Source organism: Musca domestica, unplaced genomic scaffold (genome assembly GCF_030504385.1).
Source record: "Musca domestica strain aabys unplaced genomic scaffold, Musca_domestica.polishedcontigs.V.1.1 16, whole genome shotgun sequence".
In the NCBI taxonomy this organism is placed as follows: domain Eukaryota; kingdom Metazoa; phylum Arthropoda; class Insecta; order Diptera; family Muscidae; genus Musca; species Musca domestica.
In genome coordinates this window covers 5,298,260-5,315,887 of record NW_026712219.1, presented here as the reverse complement: position 1 = coordinate 5,315,887, position 17,628 = coordinate 5,298,260, and the positions used below count along the sequence as shown (strand labels likewise).

At 35.3% G+C, this 17,628-nt stretch overlaps 1 protein-coding gene across 3 annotated transcripts in view; it reads left to right on the top strand.

Annotated features, from left to right (window-relative positions):
• LOC101891573 (protein anachronism) overlaps positions 1-17,628 on the top strand; it is an 80,496-nt gene that overhangs the window by 41,721 nt on the left and 21,147 nt on the right. The window lies entirely within an intron of this gene.

Genomic DNA, 17,628 nt, shown 5'->3' with positions numbered 1-17,628 from the left:
GTGTAAATTTGATTTTACCTTAATTGCATTGATGTTAAATATAAAATTTAAATATTGTGATTTTATTGTCAATATTTGTGCGAGTTCTTGCACCATATTGTGAAGAAGATTTTTTATATCTTCCACCATGTGAAAATTAAAATTATGTTATAATCCTTTGTGCTCAAACATACTAAAATTCGGAAGTGGTCAATGTAAATACTGAACATTTTTCCATTGCATCAGGGGGAAATTGTTCTATGGGGTAATTTTAAAATTTTGAATATTTTTTGAGAAGATGATTAAATCGCAGTCACTTCTGTGGAAAGATGTGAAAAAATGTTCGAGGGCACATTTTTAAATCGTTCGTTATGAAGCGATATTTAAATTATCTTTAGTTCGAGAATTAAAAGCAAACCTTCGATATAACAAATATTAGGAGGCATCCATAAATCGGGGCTATACAAAATAATGGACCTATACTTAATATTTTTTGCAGGTATTATCGTAGAACCTGTATCACGAAATTTTTTAATTTTCATCTTCAAATACAATTTCTACTTTCTTTTAGTTTTTACTCACTTTTTATTGAATAAATTGCATGTCCCTCTCCAGAATCGTTCATGAGATTAAATTTCTGCTGACTAATTAGAACATTTTCCCATTTTTCCCCCTAGACAATTTTTTGCATCACGTGGTGAAATGCCCCTTTTCTAAATGAATAGTGGTTCTCTTGGCCAAAAAGATAAACGCTCAGGAATAACGTAACCAGGAATGTAGATTTAAGTTTTTATAGATAGATATATTTCATTACAAATTTTGTAAAATTTGTTAGATTTGATGAAATAAATTTGGGGTCATACAAAATATTACAATATCTATGCAGTTTTTATTTGTAAAGAAGTCAATTTGGAGTTCTAGTTTTCTAGAGTCCCTTGATGTTGTTCCAAATAATCCAAATTATAATTAGTTTTGAAATGTTTGAAAATCTTTCTGTCCTCCAAAAATAAGAAAAAAAAAAACAAAAATGTAATTTTGATTTTTGGTTCATTAACGTCTCCATCCTACAGAAGTTGATTTTTTTATTCCCTTAGTGCCTTACATCAATTAGATCCCAAATATGTTGCAGGAAATTTATTTTAGAAAATGGGAAAGGGATTTATTCAATCTGTCTGTATGCCCGCTTGTCTAGTGGGCTGGGAAATGTCGGCAAAATGTATTTGGTCAATCCCACGAAACCCTTCTTAATTATACCTCCCCCTATTCAGATCCAGCATATTACAAATAATTGAACTCTCCTTGTACCGTACCTTGTGCGTCCTGACATTTTTATCAAACTTGCGTTCGTTGTGAATGTAAACAACAAAAACCTACATTTACCGGTACTTCATCCATAATGTTATGATGTGTCAAGAATTTAGAAAAAATGAAAGACTGTCTATGACTTGGTAAAAGCCGAAGCCTTGTAGATCGTAATGTTATCACTAAACTTAGAACAATTTCGAAGATGGGCAATATTCGTTCTCACCTGCTAGTCTCTTCTTCTTCCTCTCTCTCACAAAAGGTAAAAATAATAAAAAAAAAACAAATCTCATAGGAGTAGTAGATTAATTGTATGATAAGACTAAGGTCAGCTGGACATGGAAATAATTGGCCCACTATTTCTCGGACTTTCCACACAGAAGGTAACAATTTTTATACCCTACAAATGCCTTTGTGCATTTGTGCAGACGTCCGTCCGTCTGTCCATGTATTTTTGTAAACAAGGTACAGTTGGCATTTATTGCCCGATCCAGATGAAATTGTCGACAAATCATTTGTTTGACCCAAGGACGAACCCTATTGAAATTGGAGATAATCGGTTAAAATTTAGATATAGCTCCCATATATATCTTTGTCCGATTTGCCTTTTATTGTGCACGAAACGTGTAATATCAGCCCGAATAGTATGGAATTTTGCACATACAACCAAATTAATCCTGAAAATAAGTATGTCAATTTTGATCGAAATCGTCTCAGATATAGCTATAGCTCCCATATATATTGTACATCCGATTTGTTATATTTGTCCTCCGCAGCCGTAATATGCATTCTGTAAGAACAATATTTGGGAAATACATCAAATGCAGCTCAGAAATACCTTTGGTAAATTTTATCGAGATTGGTTCAGATTTGGATATAGCTCCCATATACAACTTCGTCCGATTTAGCTTTTATTGTACACCAAACGTCTAATATTTGCCCAAATGGGATGGAATTTGGCACACACGACCGAATTGAGTCTAGAAGCTAATATACCAAGTTTGGTGAAGATCTGTTCAGATATAGCTATAGATCTCATATATATTGTTCATCCGATTTGTTGTATTTGTTACCCATAGCCGTAATATGCACTCCGTAACAATTTGACTTAAAATATGGAAGTGTATATTTTGTAATATTTTTTCACCTTACAACACAGGTTGGGGTTCTTATATACAGAGTGCAATTATCGTCCGATCCTCACGAACATTTTCACAATGGTAGAGTTAGGATCAGAAGGGCTAGGCCTATTGTTTTTAAAGATGTCCCCAAGGGTTTGAAATGGACCAAAAGGTCACAAATGGAAATCAAAGGACACGAAATCTCACATAAAGTTAGATTTTAGGACAGCGTGTAGAATGGGCCACTAATTTTGTGTGAAAAAATGCTAACATTACTTACAAGCGATATCCGAAATACACAAAAGGCGAACTTCTGGCTTTTTTATGCTGATTTCGTTAACGAATATAGCCAAATACCGTAGAGAATAGAAACATATAGATGAGTCTGAATTACGAAATACAGAGGGGCTTCTAGCTTTTAGAGATGATCGCAAAATATTTAGGGGTTTAAATAAACTAAAAACAGAAAAACTTTACTGATCAAACAATTGAAACCAATCGACACGCCTGAGAAGAGAATTATGGACAGGGAAGAAGTCTTCCATTTTGGATGACCATTGGATATTGGATTGGATGTTTAACTGTAAAATAGACCACAACAACTAACAGCACGACGAAGTGTGTAAACATTGGGCAAATGTCCCTGGTCAAAATGCTAGGGGTAATATCTGGACTGTGCTCCATGACATAATTTCGGAAGCAAAATCTTCCAAAATGGTTTTGGACATAAGGGGGCTTCTAACATATTGTAGTTATGTAGGTTCGGACGCATGGTCGGCCCCGCACGGCTATAGTCTTTGCTTACTTGTTATATATATGCATTCTGGTACCTTCTCCAAAACTCCAAAGTTATCGTCCTATTTTTTTCAGGGACGGATTGTATCCTCTGTGAACCTGAAATTCCAAGTTACAATTAATTTGGATAAACTATTCCAGTGAACTAAAAATAACAATTTTTGGGAGGAGAGAACTTTTTTTGGACGAAAATTGTGGTGTAAAAAAACCAAAAGAGTAAATGTTAGATCTCCAAATGTCAATCCATTTTTGAAAATACGTACGATTTTCTTACACTCTAAAATTATTTTCTCTGTTTTTCCTACCAGACCACCATTTGCTCTCATTTCTTCGGTTATCTCCTGTGAGATAAACACTAAATTATTTTGGAAAGAGTACTATTGCACGAAAAGAAAACTGAGCCCTATCAGGACTACGTGGATTTTTTTTTTAATTTTGATAATCTTGGAGAATGTCAGGAAAATTATTTTTTTTTTTTGCTTCTATGCACTTACAAATGGACGACTCTTTAATGCATCCAAAATTTTGGTCTTAGTAAAAATGTCAATTAAGATTCTAATTCTTATGTCCAAGAGCCAATTGACATTTGATCTGAATAAAAGACAAATACTGTAAAAGCCAATATTAGTCACGCTTTCTTACCAAACTGTTACATTAAATAAGCATCTAAAAGCAATCATGACTCATATTTGCAATATGACTAAGTCAAAGATTGGAATCTGTGTGAATTTTCCCACATGGACTTGTTTATTTTTCTTCCCACTTCGACGAACTTAGAAAAAGTATTTATCTTTGACCACGTGTAGCTAAAATTACCAAAGAACAAGCGCACACAAGACAACAGAATATTAAATAAATCAATTTGTAATTTTTACATTCTACAGTTGCTAAGGCCACTGCTCGCTTTGCTGCTGTTGCTGCAGTTGTAATAATATATCCGTTAATTCAGCTTATAATCTTTCTGGTGTTTATATTAAAAAGACATCAATGGAAGACAAACATGCTTACAGTGTGAGATAAAACAACAAAGTTAAACGCCATCATTTTTACATTTTTTTAATTTTTTTGAATGAAAGCAAAAAATGTCGGAAATAGCATCGAGTTTTAGAATAAATTTAGACTTGTTCGAATTGGTCATCTTTGGCACGAATTATGGCCATCAAAGGGCCAATGAAACCGTCACATGCTGCCCGAATGTTGCTCTGCGGTATTTTGGCCCATTTCCGGCGAAACCCTTTCTTAAGGTGATCGCCACTTGCTTTCCAAAATACTCCAGACATAATAGTCCAACGGATTGGTATCCGGAGATTTTGGTGGTCATTGTGTGCTGGAAATGAAGCGAAGAACCTCATTTTGTAACCATTCTTGGGTTGTGCATGCTGAGTGCGATGGTGCTGAGTCCTGTTGGAATGCCCAAGGTCTGCGGCCGAAATGTTTGCGTGTCCAAGGCTTTAATCCAGAATATTTTCGCGATAATACTAGGCATTTATTCTGATGCCACGGTCAACTAATACGAGTGGAGAGCGACCATCAGCTGTTACGGCGGCCCACACCATCACCATGGCCGGCGCTTCAGTTCTGGTAGCCAACCAAAGGTTTACATTTTCAACTGACCTCGATCATTTTGTTTGTTTATAAACTGCTGGACAACGAATGTTTTCTAATCGGAAAAACCAAATTCGGCAGTTTACCACTTTAGGCCAAGCGAAGCAACTCTAGCTCTTTTGAGTCTATTTTCTTTCCGTTGTGGTATAAGTTCTTCCACTTTTTGTAATTACAATGGCTTTACCCCGAACTCATTTTTCAATATTTGCCGAATGGAATATTGCGATATGTTCAGCTCACGAGCCATTTTTGGGCCACTGCGACGCGGGTTTCGATCAAGTCTCTTCTATACTTTTCGAACCATTTCTGCTAATGTTGCTGTTTTCTTCCAACCACTTTCTTGACGTCGGAACGAGCAAAAGATTTATTCACATTTAAATGCTGGAGTGCTTTAACGATAGCCACCTGTGGTTATACAGCCAAATATAACGAAATCACACTATCACGCTTGAATTCCATCACGAATAACTTTTTTCTGGAAAATTCTTACCAAAATGCTTTTGTACGCTTGTAAACAATATGATTAGCTCTCACTGCAACAGCTGTCAGACGTGTGGCAGTCAGTCTGAAGTTGGTTGCAGTTTTTTTCATCTCACGCTGTATATACAATGACCTCTCATGTTGCATTATTATGAGGGAGAGAGAAGCGATTTTACCACTCATAATATTTCGGAAACATTTTCGTAAAGGAAAGTTGAGTGGGTTTTAAATAATTGTACACAATTTTTTGAACTCCCAGTAAAATTTGGCCATAAAATGAGTTGTTAATTTACAGCTCCGGAGTTACGGGGTGCATTTAAACCTATCACAGCTTTAATCGATGTTTAGAATCGAAAAAAGAATTTATTTTTGGTAGATTTTAGATCTTAAATCATTAATTTTTTCCATTTATGATTTATGTCCTCATCGGTTGCTTAAAATAAAATCTGTAATAAATTGTAGTTCAAAATTTAAATTATGAATAAATTAATTTCCCAAATATTAAATAATTTTTTCAATAGTAAATCTATTTAATCAGCATTTCTCTTGAGTTATTGGCCCTATAATATAGCACTGGCACTTGCCGGCCTGTCTATGCCTCATTTATGGTTAATGCCATTAGCGTTTGTTTATGTTTTCAAGGTTGCATTGGTTTTTGCGTTTAAATAGTTTATTTTTATTTCACCTCTTAATGCAGTCTGCAATGTTTATACATTAAATGAGGTTAAACACCTTGCGCTGTGAAAATCAATAAACATTGCACTTGCCGCTAAAGGAGAGTTTCATAGGCCACAAACAATAGAGTGATCTGTAAGTGTGCATTAAAAACTAAGGCATAAACATTTAGGAATTCAAAATAAAATGTTAACCAGGTGTATTTTTTATGAGTTGTGAATTAATGAAATGAAGCAGGTCGATACAATTTTACTCAAATGTGTCTTAGGTCTGCAGGAATTTTGGTATTGAAAATGGGCATATAACTCAATAAAGGTATAAGTTTTGGTAGAGGTCCCATATAACTGAACCTCCAGATATTCGGTATTTTGATGATTTGTGTGAATTGAGGTTTTTAATGGGTACTATATCCTAGAACAGATATTTGCTCACGTCATCTAGATATATGATTTATTCTGAGATTTATAGTGACGTTTTTGTAAAAATATTGTTTCTTTTGAACCTTTTTGCCAAAAATGAAAGCATCAACTCGAAAAAATCCAAGTGTTATTATAAGACAATTGTTTTCTAAGGTGTTTCCTATACTAGGGTACTAAAATAGTATTCTACATAACTGAAAGGAGTATTTTGTAAATTTGATCATTAAAAATATCACAATATGCCTCAAGAAAATTACGTCTTGGGTCCTAGTGGGAATCGTGATAAGTGCTCAAAAAACCACACGTTTTTGATCCTCAATAGGAACCTGATAAATGCTTGACACCTTGAGGTGTTCTTGAAAAATGCTTTAATAAACCCTTCTCTTAAGTCCTTAAGGCCCTAGGATTAAGAGAAATGCTTGATGGAAACCACGTCTTAGATCCTCAAAAAAATTCTACGAAATGCTTAAAAAAACCACGTCTTATATCCTCCATGGGTTTTTGAGGAATGATTTAAGAAACCCCCCTCTTAAGTCCTTGAGGTGCTTGAATTAAGATAAATGCTTAAAGAAAACCACACTTTAGAATTCTGAGAAATATTAAGAAAAGACCACGACTAAGATCTTCGAGTGTTTCTTGAGAAATGCTTTAGAAAAACATCGTCTTAAGTCTTTGAGGTGCTTGAATTAGAAAAAATGCTTAAAGAAGGCCACGCCTACGATCAATGATAGAATAAGGAGAAAAACAAGAAACTTCAAGCAACTACAACCTCCAGAAAATCTTCTTTAGATTCTACATTATCTAGACCTATCAGATCAGATCACGTCAATATCATTTGGAAAATCTCGACTTCCAACCTTTAAAAGATCTCGTTTTAAATCCCCATATTAATCCTTCAGATGATCGTATTTTAAATGCCTCAAATGACGACTTTTAATTTTTCAGAAGACCATGTTTTAGCGCGATCAGAAACCTCTTTTTTGATGCCATCGAAATATATTTAAAGACATCATTGTGTCTCCGAAAATACTTTTACGAATTTACGATTTAGAACCTTTAGAAAACCATATTTAGATCCTTCAAGGAGTCCTAATAAATACTTAAAAAAAAAACTATTTTTACATTCTTCAGAAACACGTATTTTATAACCTCCTGGGGGTCCCAGAACATGGCTCAAGAAAGCCACATCTTAGATCCTTTGTGATACGACAAGGTGACCCAAAAATCACTTTGTCTATTCTTCAGGAAAGTTGATTTCAAATCCAAAATCATGTTTTTTGTCCCTTCGATCCCTCAGGAAAATATAGTTTCATGCAGATCCAGCAAAGATAAATGACTAAGAATTCTTAATATAAACAACTTCAATCATTCAGAAAATCTCGCTCTTGATCCATGAAATTCTCCAAAAATATTTAAAAACCAGTAGAGAAAGTCTTAAAGTCGGGCGGGGCCGACTTTATGATACCCTACACCACTTTGCTAATTTAGTAGAGCTCCGCATAACAATTACAATTTTTTTATGGAAGAATTCAATCATACACGCATTGATTATAATTATAATTTAAAGCCCAAAGGACTAAATATGCCGAAGCATTTGTATCTTTTAAATTCAGACTTGTATTAAATGAATATGAATTTGAAATCGGATAAAAATATATATGGGAGCTATATCCAGATCGGAACCGATCTCGATAAAATTTGACAAAGATATATCTGAGCTATATTTGATATATTTCCCTGAATATCGTTGTTACGGAGTGCATATTACGGCTGTTTGTAACAAATATAACAAATCGGATGAACCGTATATATGGGAGCTATAGCTATATCTGAACCGATCTTCACCAAATTTGACATACTAGCTTCTAGATTAAATTCGGTCGTAAATGATAAATTTCATCCCATTTGGGCAAATATTAGACGTTTGGTGCACAATAAAAAGTAAATCGTACGAAGTTATGTATGGGAGCTATATCCAAATCTGAATCGATCTCGATAAACTTTAGCAAATGTATTTCTGACCTGTATTTGATATATTTCCCCAAATATTGTTGTTACAGAGTGCATATTACGGCTGCGGAGGACAAAAATAACAAATCGGATGAAAAATATATATGGGAGCTATAGCTATATCTGAACCGATTTCGATCAAATTTGGCATACTTATTTTCAGGCCTAATTTGGATATATATGCAAAATTCCATACAATTCGGGCTGATATTACACGTTTGGTGGACAATAAAAGGCAAATCGGACGAAGATATATGTGGGAGCTATATCTAAATTTTGACCGATTATCTCCAATTTCAATGGTGTTCGTCCTTGGGCCAAACAAATGATTTGTGCAAAATTTCATCTGGATGGGGCAATAAATGCGAACTGTACTTTGTTTAAAAAAATGCATGGACAGACGGACGGACGGACAGACATGCATAAATCGACTCAGAATGTGATTCTATGCAGATCATCAAAATGAACTATGGGTCTATCTCGTTTCCTTTTGCCTGTTACAAACAAATGCACAAAGACATAGTATCCTGACAACCTTGTTGTGTAGGGTATAAAAATACATTTAGAATTCCTTTCGAAAACCGGGTTTCAAATCTTAAAATGTGTCCCTTCACAAAACTATATGTGAATCCTCCAGAAACCCACTTTTTCAATCCGCCAGAAAACGATGTTTCAGATCTTTTTGGGTGTCCCCAACAATGGTCTCGTCTCCTATAAAAATACGACCCCAAGACTGTGGACGTCTTTAGGACCGTCTTCTCTATACTTGAAGATGTTATTAGTATCGAAGACATTTAAAATGTTATATTTCATTTTAGAAATGTTAAAGCTATTCCATAAATAGAAAATGCTCAAAAGCTTTCCGTATATTTCAAATTCCGTTTTTATATATAACCTTCAAAATTACTTCTTTCCTTCGAAAAAAGTTCTAAGATCTTCTCTCCAAAAAATCTATGCGAAAAACCTAAAATAGGTTTTCTCTTAATAGGACCTTAGATAGTCGTTTATTGAAATTTTAAATGTATCCTATTTTTAGACGATAATTCGAAAGTCTCGTGTAAAAGGTATTTTCCACCAGTTTCTATATATCTGTTATAGATCCTCTACACATTTAACTTTTCTTGAAGGGTTATAGTTTCGTCTATGCCCTTTGGTGATTTAAGAACGATTTAAGGGTGGTCCCAAAAGTTATTGATGCTTCAGAAACACTCTCTTTGATTCGAAAAGAGTACAATATTTATATTATTTATTTGAGTGCCGGACAGGGGTACCTTTTAATATTTCCAATATCCTTTGAAGTAGACACTTAAATTTGCCATTTAAATGCAGATACACTCATTTGTAAAGCATGTCTCGAATGAAACGAAACCAGAAATGTCATGCTGTCTGGAAAATAAAACTCAGACATGTTTTAAGCTAAATATTCTGTTTGATCCTTGTAGACGGCTACACCTCATAAAGGCACAACAACAACAACAACTCGTAATCAAAGAATTCTACAATGAGAAAAAAAAAACAACAAAAAAACACTCATACACACAATAAAAAGCTAATAAAGAAATCTAAACTCTTTCATGCCACAGACGCCGCCACAATTATAACCTATGACGCCATCAAAACTCTGTCTGGAGATGTTGTTTTCTTGCTGTTGTTGTTTTTTTTTGCTAAGAAATCTATGAATGAAGAAACTGATACCACCAACAACACCAATTCTAGACTTGAAGAAAAAAAAACTTGATGTTGTTTTTAGATTTTAAAGTTTTTTTGCTGTTATTGCAGTGGTATGTGTTTGTTTGTTTTGTTGCTGCTTCTGCTTGCTGTTGGTCGGCCAATTGTTTGAAAAACTTAATCGTCCGTCTATGGCACAGACCGACAGACCGGCAACAAACCAAACAATTGACCAACACGGCAAAGACCCATAAATAAATAAATAAATAGCCGACATAAACTGCAAGGAATAATCACTAAACTCTATTAACACACATATGAGTATGTGTGCCTGAGCATATGTATTTGTATGTGTTTGTGTGCGTGTTTTCTAAACTGTGTTTGTTAAACGATTTCTGCATAGCAACGACCTACAAAAAGTTCATTAACGGAGACACCTAGACATGGCCCAGACATTCGGCAGACAATGCATAGACAGGCTAGACCAGACCGAGTTTAAACAACAAAACCGCACCAAAAAAAAAAACAAAAACGTTGCAAACACTTTAACACACAAAGATACTCTTGAAATAATTCGCACATGCACACACACACATCAACACTCAGGCAGACATTGAAATGTTGAACATTTATGCAAAGCTTGCAGTTCGTTGGTAACGGCTAAAGTTCCACTAAAGTAAATTACTTTAAGACGGCAGGCAGTGTAGGTGAAGTTAAATGGTTATAAAATTAAAGGAATTTAGGGGTAGCTGAAATTTTCGATGGTGGTCACAGGAATAATATTTGCTTGAAGTTGGCGGAGGGGGTTATATAATCGCTTTGGGGACATCCTGAAGGATCCAACCATGGTTAACTGAAAGTGGTTTTCTTTGGGTATTTTCGAGTACACCTTGTTCATTTTATTATTTTGGGAACACTCTAAAGGGTCTCAGGTCATCTGAATTCATTTAAACTTATTTTTCTGCAGGACAATTTGTGGTTTTCTCAAGGATATAAAATCCCGTTTTTTGAGGGTCTTTGAGGGTTTTCTTGAAGTATTTTTGAGGATAACCGAAAGGATATGAAACGTCGTTTTCTTCAAGTAATTTTTGGGGATGACAGGAAGGATATAAAACGTGGTTTCCGAAGGATATAAAGTCGCGCTTTCTTAAGGATGTAAAATATGGTTTTGTGAAGAATATACAACGTGGTTTTCTTAAAGGGTTTTTGGGGAGGGATATGAAACGTGGTTTTCTGAAGAATCCAAAATGCCGTTTTCGTTTACTATTTTTGGAGACACCCGGAGGGATCGAGAACGTCGTTTTCTGACAAATTAAAAAAGCGGGTTTCTGGAGGATTCAACCGTAGTTTTCTTTATTATTATATTTTTGTACACCCGGAAGAATAATTAGGGGACACACTTTGGAATTTGAAACTTGGTTTTCTAAAGAATTCAAAAATGTATTTTTTTCATATAGCGCGGTTTGCTAAAGGATTAAGGATCAAAAGCGCGGTTTGCTAAAGGATTAAGGTATTTTTAAGTATTTTTATGCATTTATCTTTGCTAGGTCGGTATGAAAATTTTCCCTGAGGGATCGAAGGACGAAGTGCGTGGTTTTGAATCAAAAATCAGGTTTCTCGAAGGATTTTTTGATCCCCCTGTCGATCACCTGAAAAGTCCGGGACGATATAAAACTTTTTTTCTTAAAGTATTTTTAGGACTCCTTGAAGGATCTAACTATGGTTTTCGGAAGGTTCTAGAACGTGTATTCCCTTAAGTATTTTCGGAGACAACATAATATTTTTAATTTTTTTTTGGAAAAATCAAAACTTGATTTCTGAACGATATTAAACGGGGTCTCTTGAAAAATTAAGAGAGGAACCCCTGAAAAAACATGCACATTTTAAACATTTATCAGGGTTTGTTTGAGAAACTAAGACATGGATTGCTTTAAGCATTTCTCTTAATCTTATGACCTCCTGAATTTAAGAGGAAATTTTCTTAAGGCAATTCTCCAGAACCCCTCAAGGATCGAAAAAATGGTTCTTTTTAAGTATTTCCCAGGGTTCTTTCGAGGATCTAAGCAGTATCATTAAGCATTTATCAGGATTACCTCTAGTATCTAGGATGTGGTTCTAAGACGTATTTTTTTTAGGCATTTTTTGTATTTTTTAGGGACCTAATACTTGTATTTTGGACCCATTTTTGGTAATCTTCATGGGTGTTAGATATGGTTATATTGAAGGACTTTTGGGAAGTTAAAACTTGTGTTACTTTAACCTTTTTTGGGGCTCTAAGAAGTAGTTTTCTTCAAGCTTTCCGCGGGAACCTCTAAGAAGCCTATCCTCTCGGGGATCTCGGAATCCTCTCGGCCGTAAGACGTGTTTTTCTTCAAGTGGTTTTCTGGTAGCCATCTTAGAATCCCCACAAGGATCTAAGGCAAGATTTTGTTGAAGCCTTCATCGGGATCCGTTTTTTGTCTATAATGACAACCTTCATTCGTCCTATAGGATACATGTAAATTATCTACAGGGTGAGATAAAAAACTGCAACAAAGTCAAAAGCCATAATTTTTACATTTTTTTTTTTAAATTTCATGGAATGAAAGCAAACGGAAAATGAATCCGTCACACGCTGCCCGAATGTTGCTCTGCGGTATTTTGGCCCATTCCCGACGAAGTGAATGCTTGGGGTAATCGATACTTTGGTATGTTTTAGTGCCATCCTTGCTTTCCAAAATACTCCAGACACAATTGTCCAACGGATTGGTATCCAGAGATTTTGGTGGCCATTGTGCACTGGAAATGAAGCGAGGGTCCTCATTTTGTAACCATTCTTGGGTGGCGCGTGCTGAGTACGATGGTGCTGAGTCCTGTTGGGATGTTTAAGATCTGCTGCCAAAATGTTTGCGTGTATTTAAAACACTCTCCAGAATATTTTCGCAATAATATTCGGCATTTATTCTGATGCCACGGTCGAGCAGAGAGCGACAATCGGCTGTTATGGCGGCCCACGCCATCAACATGGCCGAAGCTTGAGTTCTGTTGGCCAATCGAATGTGTACAATTCCAGCTGACCTTTTTGGCAAGCAAACACGATCATTTTGTTTGCTTACAAACTGCTGGATAACGAATGTTTTCTCATCGGAGAAAACTAAATTTGGCACTTCAGCACTTTCGCCCAACCGAAGCAACTCTTTAGCTCTTCTGAGTCTATTTTCTTGCAGTTGCGGTGTAAGTTCATGCACTTTTTGGAATTTTAATAGCTTTACCCTGGTCTCATTTTTCAATATTTTCCAAGCCATCCGTCCACTTCCTTGACGCTGCTAGTATCTCGGTAACGAGCGATGGTACGAGACACAAAAGATTTATTCACATTTAAATATTGGAGTGCTCTAACGATAGCCACTTGTGATTTTCCAGCCAAAAATATAAAGAAATTACACTATTATGCCTGAATTCCATCACGAATAACTTTTTTCCGGAAAATTCCCACCAAAATGCTTTTGTATGCTTGTAAACATATAATGTGCTGTCACTGAAATAATTTTAAAAGCTGTCAGTCGAGAGACTTAGAAATTGCAGCAGTCAGGAATTGTTCGGTGTTGTTCAGTCGTCTTTAAAGAATGGCTAATCCATAGAAGTTTCATTCCGTCTTCATAAGGTACTCTTGCACAAAGAAAAAGAATCTTCTTCGAGTGAGTTTTACTCTTTGTACAAATTCGAGCGAGTTTTTCGGAAGTCTTCTGTTATGACTGCATTCTGTTTTCTATGTATACTTCATTAACGCGGTCCATAGAGACAGTTCGACAAAAAAATCCTACATAATTTTTGGAAGCTAAAATATGTGTTTATGATTGTTCTATATTTCCAAGAGTTTTGGTATGTGTTTTGAGCGTTTTCTTGTGATCCCCTTATGCGTTAAAAAATTGGCTATTTTATGAAATTTATGAGGATTGAAAATTTTTTATTTAGCCTCTTTCCCCCAAGTCTCAAACACTCTCTAGTGATCTTTCAGCTATTCCATTCGTTATGACATACAAAATGTTTATTTTATTGCATTATCTGGCAATTTGTATGTCTGCAAAGTTCGTTTATCTGTCTGGTGTGAGACAACAAACACTTTTATTTTTGTTTATTTTATGTCTGTGTCAAATGCCACTTAAAAGTGTTTAATAACAAAAAAAAAAATCAAGAAACTGAGTGTAAATAAGTGCATACACACAATAAGTTTCCAGAAGTCCAGACATGCAATTGCACAACAATTGCAATATTCAAATGCAATGCAATTGATTGTCACACGGACGAGATTCATATGTCGGTATGCTCAGCCGTCTGCTGTCATTCTGATAAAATTGGGTGCCATACTAGTTAGAAGTAGAATTGTGACAATTTCGAAGAATATTTCTGACTCCAGCAACTTGGAAGCAGGTCATTTCCACTTTACCATGCCCGTATAGATATTTCATTTTTTTTTGTAATTTACACCTTTGCCTATTCATAAATTGCCATTGCAACTGTTCTGTTACCATTCACATAATCTGAATATGAATGAGAATTATATGCAAAATGCCATGCAACATTGTTGCAACCTAACAATCTGCGATCACATGTTTGATATCCAACACTCGACAGAATTAATTGCACATTATCAATTTACCCAGACGCTAAAGTGGACACCATAGGCCTCTAAGTGCCTCTGTTGTGTAGACTGTCTGGAGGAGAAGTGGTGGTGATGGTGATGGTGCTGCTGGTGCAGGTGTTTGTGTTACGATTTAATGCAATTTCATTCAAGACGACCGGCAGTGCCGTTGTGTGGAGACCGTCATGAAGTTATGCTGCTACTTTTGCCTTCAATTATGTTTGTTGTTGCCCCCATGTCGAGTAGTTACCGCCACGGCAGCAAAGCGTCATGCACAACCGATTTGTTTTGTCAACAATTTCATATATAACTTAAAAACAATAACAACAAAGTTCTTGTGTGCTCTTGTTTTTGTTGTTGTTCGTTGACAGACTGTCTGCATTGATTGCTGTTTTTTTTTTTTTGATTTCAAACTAAAATGTATCAACGAAAAACGGTTTGACATCTTTTTATTTGAGGTAAAATGTATTAAAATAAATGAATGTCGGATTTAGAAAAAATACATATTACTTAATAACACTGTGCGACAAATTTAATTTTTTTTAAAAGTAAAGGGGAAATCAAGCGGTTTATGAAGGTAAATCTAAAAAAGAAGGGTCCTGTATCGGAGTTTTTAAAGTTCCCATCGCAAAGTAACCTAAATAAAGAAGGCAAGCTCCTCCACTTCCACTTTTTTGATGAGGAATATTTTTGTTTTTGATGTCATCCTTCTTAAATGATGATTTGTTGGAGATTTTTGCAAAAACTCACAAAACAGTATGGCTTTAACCCTAAAATGTGTTTACATGTAAATATGTATTGCTGGCGATTAGGTAAGATTTAGATCCTTGACGTCTTCTAGGACCCATTGTAGAACTTTATGGCAAGTAATGTTGACTTGCTACAATTCCGTTTAAAGGGAGTTTTTATACCCTTCAACATTATGTGTTGGGCGTATTATAAGTTTGATTGGCCCAAAAATTATGTAACATCTACAAATATTGGTTTCCCACATAGGAAAGTATATATGGATCTTCCAATCTCGCCGAGCTGAGTCGATCTAGCTATGTATGTCCGTCCGCCCGTCCATGTAAGTTTGTAATCACTCTACAGATCGCAATTATGACCCGATCTTCACGCAATTAGAATTGATATGGGGCTAGAGCCAGAATAGAAGCCTATTGTTTTTGTAGAAGATCGGTTGAAATGATGAGGGTTGGTGAAGGTTGAAATGGAGCAAAAACAGAAGAATTTCCTGATTTTGCAATTGCTCTACAGGTGGAAATTATAGACCAATTGAAGCAGGAGTTAGCATGGTGCTAGAGCTTAGGGCTGGGAAGAAGCCTTCCAATTTGGGTGGTCATCGGGTATATTTAGTGGGTGAAAAAGACCATAACATTTGTGTTAAATAAAAGTTAAATTTAAAGTTAAAGTCATTTGTGGCCGTTGTGTAGATGCCGATAGTAAATATATCGGATGTATATAGCGAAATATATCAATTTATATATATACAAAGGAAGGGGATGTTAGCTAGAATGCGTATATCTCAAGAATGGCTGGTCCGATTTTGACAAATTTTGTCAATTCAGAATGTTCTCTTGGAAGGGGATGTTAGCTAGAATGCGTATATCTCAAGAATGGCTGGTCCGATTTTGACAAATTTTGTCAATTCAGAATGTTCTCTTGGCATAAAAGTATAAATCTAAAAATATCGCATAGAAAGATGCCATTATGTTTTATAGATTTTGTAGTATTTTGTGATATTGAACAGTGTGGCTTGTTTGTTCGGGATACCGTAGTATTTTGTTGTTGCATAATGGTCAGGCTTTATCCCTTTATTGTTGTTTTTATAAAAACAACGTTTGTTTATTAGTGGAGAACGATGGTAATGTTTACCAGGGGGTAAGGCAGGGAATACCTAGGTTTCGGAAAGAGCCACCAATTCTGTGATATTTTTTATTTTTTCATATTTTTTATCTCATGCGATTTTTTCAATTTGACTTATAATATTGAAGTGTATATTTTGTAATATTAGTTCATCTTACATCACGAAAATATTCACAATGGTAGGGTTAGGTCTATTGTTTACAAAGATGTTTTATGTGATTTAGGGGTTGAAATGGACCAACAATTGGAGATACAGAGAGGAATTTTGCATTTGAAGATGACAGCAAAATATTTAGGGTTCAAATGAACCAAAAACAGAAAAAAAAAAATCCTGATCACACAATTGAAGCCAATCGACATGCCTGAGAAGAGAGTTATAAACAGGGAAGAATTCTTGGATTTTGGATGACGATTGGATTATATTTAGCTGTAAAATAGAGCACAAAAACTAACAGCACGATGGAGTGCGTAAATATTGGGCAAAGGTTCCTGGCCAAATTGCTAAAGTTAATAACTGGGCAGCGCCCCCTGACATAATTTTAAAAGCGAAATCTTCCAAAATGGATTTGGACATAAAGGGACTAATATATTGTAGTGTTGTAGGGTATCATATGGTCGGCCCCGCAAACTTTACAAACTTGTTAACCATATTTTTAACAAGAGGACCAAAAAGAACCCAGTTTTTGACTTTTCAATCTAAATATTCCTCTTATTTTGTGCAATATGTCCGAAGATTACAAAGTGTTTAAAGACCTGGATTTCGAGAAATCTTAATCCGAAAATTTCGAAATATGTGGAAAAAAGGACCTCTATTTTGGTTACTTTGCTACTTTGTTAACTTTCAAAATGCCGACATGTGTGTCTTCTTTTTTGGCTCTATTTTCATAATCTGCTGGATTTTCCCCATAATTATTTTTTGTATTGTATAGTGTAATTTCCTAAATACTTAGACCAGCTAAAGTTATGAGATAGTTTCTTTTTCTGCAGCCTACACAGAATACTTTTTAACCCTATATAAACATTTCTATCCAGTCGCCTAGAGAGGCTCCTTGTCAGTCATCGATAGAGATTAACTTTTATTCGACTG